General features: G+C 34.0%; 1 protein-coding gene across 2 annotated transcripts in view; it reads right to left on the reverse strand.

Moving 5' to 3' along the window:
- The window catches only part of LOC102671133 (UPF0489 protein C5orf22 homolog), an 834,013-nt gene that overhangs the window by 738,131 nt on the left and 89,665 nt on the right, over nt 1–6,217 (reverse strand). The gene's annotated exons all lie outside the window — the stretch shown is intronic.

Below are 6,217 nucleotides of genomic sequence, written 5' to 3' on the forward strand. Positions count from 1 at the left end.
TGCTTACAACCGACGTTTCGAATTGCGAGCAATTGCGTAACCAACCGCCTTTAAGGCCTTAGGTCCGCGCCGTGAATGGAAGGAGGGAAGAAATAAAAAAAAGAAAGTTGTTGGTTATCTACTTTTTTTTTTCCTAATTAAGGGTTGTAACGCGTTTATCTGATGGTGTGACTTGGCGCGAAATCGCATTTCTGAACTAAGTTAACTAGGCTTATCTAACATGTTGCAGCGACTGCCTTCCAGCGCTACGGATCGACCAGATCGGTAAAACGATCGGTAAAACGATCGGTTTTGTTATACAGGGAAGTGTAAGAAAACTCGTTTCTTCTTTCTTTTTTTTTTTTTTTTCTTTTTGTTGATAAATTCAGTTCAGTGAAAATTTCGCTTCAAAAATCGTCGGATCTAATTAACGTCGAATGAATAATGAGCAATTATGCAGATTGCTGGAGAAAGATTGTACGAAAGTTTGTATTATGGAGATTTATTATTGTAGAGATAATAATTAATCGTAACACATGTATTACAAAAGAAATATTTCCTCGCCTTTTTCTAGTAATTTAAATAATAATTGTTTGATTATAATTTGAAAAATGAAGCTAACTTTTCACGATTTAAACCGTCTTTCGTCAGAGATTATGATATATTTATATAAATTTTATCTACGATATTAAAATTAGTTAATAGAAACTAATTGAAATTTGTTCAAAATATTTTTCTTCTTAATATGAATAGTTTTTAAATTTTTAACTCTTCGTAATTCAAACTCTGTATCATTTTGTTCATCAGATAATGGTACCCTTATATAAATTTTATCCATATGTAATAACATATTACTTATTCTATATAAATATATTTTATTTTGATCATACTATATTTATTATAGATATTTATATAAATTTTATTCGTGTACAATATTTATTTTGTCGTATTCACACAAGTTTTCTGTTTCTGATTTTTTTAAATACTCTCTTGTTAAGTGATATTATTTCAAACAATTTTTCTTCAATGAGTAACACAATCTTTCTTTTTCTATTATAATGAAAATTATTACACGGTTTCTGCACCGGTTTGTGCACACTCATTAGAGAGATAACAGATACAATTATAAAATAATTATGAATCCCAGATTGCAATTATCCGCTTCGAAACAATGATTTAAATTAAACCAATGGCCACATAACTATTTTTATCCTTTCTTGTAATTAAAAGTTTCTGTTATCAGATACAAAGATAATCTGTTGATTTACGGTAAAAAATTATAAATCTAACCAAACCACAGAAAATAAAACATCATAATTTTAAGAGTAACGAGAGTATAATCCTTAAATCTTTTCCTCCTGAAATTTCACCTCAAATATAAAATAAATTCAAATAATTCCACTATCTTCTTGTAACATTCTTGGATACGATTATTACATAACTTTTAACAAATACAAATAAAATAAAGAAAATTCCCCGGAAAATTTACGTATACTTAACGTAAATCTTATCGTTATCCTCTCACCCAATCCCGTTATACAACAATAAACAACAAAAACAATTTCATTTCCCTCTTGAACGTTCAATAATACGATCACAATGTGATCAGAATATAGAAAGAACGCTAATTTCAGATCGATTTCCGAGTTTTCTCAATTGTGGCGCGTTATATTGATTCCGTGTGGAAGAAGAAGAAGAAGACAAAGAAGAAGAAGAAAGGAATATATCGTTGATTGATTTATAGGGATACACGCAAGAACAGGGTTGGGAGGGGGAGGCAATTTCATTGAATGGAAATCGGACGGGGGTCGTGAATTTATGTGTGCAGGAAACGTCTGTGTGCGGCGTGGATATACGAATATCTATTGTTCCACGTTACGAAAAAGTCGGGGCGTATCAAGATTCACCGTGCGCCGATCTTCCGGCATTGTCTTGCGCGGCGACGATGACAAAACCCATTCGACAACGATCATACGCCGACCCCGAGAGGTGGAGAACGGTTGAAGGCCCTTATGAAACTGTCTCGTAATTCGACGGGATGATTGCCAGGGACGCGTTTCACATTTGACTTGAATTGCTCGTAATGGCGCTCCTCACCTCCTCCCCTCCCTTCAAGGAACGTGGAATATTTTTCCGCGAAATTCAGTCATCTCGTTATTTCCTTCGCTTACGGTGCGATTTCTTGCGCGCTAAGAACGCAACGTTTACGCGGTTATCGTTGAATCGCGCGCGACGTCAACTAGGAGCGGATTTTAGAGAGACGAGGAATTTTAAATCGAATGACGTGGAAGAACGAGTTCTCGGAGAGTGTCGAGATATCACGGCTTATTTCGAGTTAAGTATTCTTGATTGATTAATATTGGAAGTGAAAAAAAAAAATTCAGTTCATTCGTAATTTTTATGCATCGATATATCATATGGAAGTTTTCTTTTTCCTTTTTGGGAATTAAACAATTTTTTTAAGCTCGAGATTTCTTTGATGAAAATTTTGAATTCAAAAATATTTCATTTGATCGACGGTGTATCGAGAATATTTCTCAAAGTATGTATTTCTCAACGCGAAAGAAAAATTTTTTTATCATAGAAATGTTACTTCCTCATCTCATAAGAAATTCCGCTCCGCATTTTTCCTGTCCCGATCATAATTTATATAATTTCTTTTCTCGTACAACACGTTTCAGATCCTTTCTTTAGTTCGTTCAATTTTAGAAATGAATATTAACACTCAACCGTTTAAATTATAATAGTTAAAACACGCGTATAATTCGTTACGTTTTTTGCATATCGCGATATTTGTATCAATAACGATAACACGTTTTAATTATAAGCGTGCAAAACATACAAAATGGTTGGGAAGGAGAAGAAAAAAAAAAAAAAGACGTTGGACGTTGGAAATTTATTATGCGCCACGCACCTGCCTGATTTAAGTGGCCCTAGATGTACGCGGGCGCTTATTGCAATAAGCCGTGGCTCGAAAACGAAGACGAAGATGTACTACGAGCACGGTATCGGTGTATTCTTGGGAAAGTGCATGTATGCGTCCCTTGTTGAAAGCAAGCAAGGAGGTTTCTTAACATTTACAGGTGCGTGAACGTTACGAGGAACGGGTAGAAATTACGTGAATTGAATACGCTCGCGGTTCAACTAAGGTTTCACGAATGTTCGTTACGTTTCAGAACGTGAATACGTTCTAGGGATCCCTAGTAGAGAGTTTCTTCGTGTTTTATTTCTAATCTCTTTCCATTTCAAGGATGGAAAGTAAATAATGGACGTTCGTGGAAGAAAGGTCCTATGAAACGAAATGTAAATGGTGAATAAATTGTTTTGGAGAAGTATTATAATATCTTTAGAGAATTGGACAATGAATGGCCGGGATCGGCGGTGTCAGGTCACACGTTGAATTGCGTTGAATTCAGAAGTTATTATATACGAAATGAAAAAAAAAAGCGTAGAATTAAATAAATTATACGAATGAAAATTAAATTGGAATAAAAATTGAATGTAGCATAAAGATCGTAGATCAAAATCAATTTCCAAGTTTTTAATCTACTCTCTCGTGAACGAATATATTCAGGTAAGATACTTTTATATTATTTCTAAAGTTATAAATGAAATTGAAAATGAAAATTTATGACATTTGTATCGATACTGGAGGAATGATAATTCATATAGGGAATATATTTAGAATCTAACAATAAGAAAGGAATGTTAAAGTTGAATCGAATGCGAAAACTTGCCTATTGACGCGTGTGATAATAACCGTGCCAAACTGGATATTAACGTAACCATTGAACACCTGCATGCACCGTACATATATATAATTTTTATAATAATCTACATAAGTGTATTTCAATATCATATTCGTATAATAAATAATACTATTCTATAACAATATTAAAGTTATGTTAGATTTAAGTTTTAAGTTAGTAAATTTATAACACGACATGTATTGGTTTTTAACTTTATTTCATACTAATAAATTCGAAGTTATCCAGAGTCGAGAAACATTATCTAATAAATGATAAATGATACATTATTCATAATAAAATTTTATTATCATTCTCTTAAAAGGAGAATTTTTCACTAGAGATTTTTCTAGTGAAAAACTAATTTATTAGTACAAAAGTACATAATATTCAGTGCATCAAATCTTTATTTAGATTTCATTTCTATGATAAATTACTCGTAAATATTGTAAAATATCCACGATATTACAATTAGCGAATTTAAAATTTTGTGAAACTCATCCTCCCTTCGTTTCGTTCTCGTTTAATTTTCGAAAGTGAGCAGGGTCGAGTGAATCATATCGTTATGTAAAATATCGGAGAAATGATGTATAATAGCGTGGCAAGGATCAAAAGTCGTTTGAAAGGATCGCTGAGTAACGATCGTAGGCTGACACGGGTAATCCGTCCACGAACATTCTATTCAGCCAAGATCAAAAGCACGGAAACCCACGCGTGGAACGTATTCTCTCACATCCACATGCTTGTACTTTATGCGTTTGCATTCAAACTCTTGTTTATTGTTCGACCATACTAACTAATTCCGCCAACATTGTGCTACCGTGCAAATATATCTCGTTAACAAACGAGCAAAATTTCGATAAAGACAACGGAAGAGATTAGATTTAAGATCCCCTTTCAATCTAATGAATTCCTTCGAATTTCCATTTCGAATTTCTATTTCAAAGCCACTCTAATCATCAATATTCATAATGAATCCCATTTTCTAACTAATTTAAATTTATCACTAGATTGTAGATGTTTGTGCAAATTCACGTTTTTGTAAATCGCAACGATACTACTCTTGCCACTGTTCACATCTTATATTTACGAGCCAATCGCAAACTATACATTATTTATTTCTTAATTTTCCTCGATAAACATCTTGTACATCAAAATATACAAAATATTTCCCTACTGCCTTTTCTTAATCTCAAAAATATCTTAAAAATCTTAAAAATCGTCTATTTCTTCGGCATCCACACTGCAATCTACATTTCGCATTGATTAACCTCCCTTCCCTCCAATTTCTCTCCTCCTCCACGTTCATTGAACGTTAGCCAGAAAGAAAATATAAATTCCGCGGGTCACGGCGAGGTGGAGCGTGTGTGCACGAGCGTTTTGGCATACGGCCTGCATACACGTCGTCGGAATTCCTAAGTTCCCCTCCTCCTCCCCCTGTAAGAGACAACAACAACAACAAGCCAATTCGATCGCCGAGCGTTCGACCAATCGAAGCCTCCCCTCCCCCCGATTAATCGTGATTAATCCTTTCTCGGCTTCGAAAAACCCTTCCCCTCTCCTCCCTTATTCCTCCCCTCCCCCTAGACTCATTTCTTACATCGCGTTATCGCGAGGAACGACCATTTGCCCTCCTTTTAATCTCCACCGCGTTTATATAACGCATAGCTTCCCTCCTCCCCCTCTCCTTCGTTTCTATCGTGGATCATTCTCTTTAGAACGCACAACGCGAATGTAAGCGAACCTTGGATGGAAGAGGTTATGGGCCGAGGAGTTTTGAGTACGTTTGAATATGTTTCTTACAGGGATATCTGTGGAAATATGTGGAGACGTGTTATTATAAGATTATAAGGATTGAAGTTGAAGAATTTAGAGATATTTGTATATGGGATTAGATGTTAATAAGAATAAGGAAAGATTATTTGTAGATGGATATGTATGTACACTATAGAATTCTAATTTCAAGAACTATTGCAATTATTAAATGAAAAATTTAGATCTCGAATTTTAATATTATTCTTGTAGAAATATCTAAGAAGAATATGTTTTTATTATAAATAATAGATAAATAATTTTAGATTATCAATTTATTGAACTACGTTTCCTATTGCAATTATTAAAATTAGATCTAGAAAAAATTAGATCTAGAAAATATATTTTTACTAATAAATAATAGATAAAGAAAGAATTTTACTTGATAATTTTACTTGCTGCTAAATTTAAAAAAACTAACCAGTTCTTTTACATCTTCTATCTTTGTTCGATCCTCATACGCAGATATAATTTCTTAACTTTTTTACCTCGAGTTAAAATATTATGTCTGAAAAAAAATGCCAATAAAAATTTTACACGGACGCGGCAATTTCTTGCCTCTCCATCTTGCCACGATACACGTGTAACGCCCTCGATTATCGCACCCCCTTTTTTCCCTCCACGATGTCGCGATCCATCGCCGAGATCGAATCTCGCGAAATCGGTATCTGCGAGCCGGT

Source organism: Apis dorsata, unplaced genomic scaffold (genome assembly GCF_000469605.1).
Source record: "Apis dorsata unplaced genomic scaffold, Apis dorsata 1.3 scaffold_382, whole genome shotgun sequence".
NCBI lineage: Eukaryota > Metazoa > Arthropoda > Insecta > Hymenoptera > Apidae > Apis > Apis dorsata.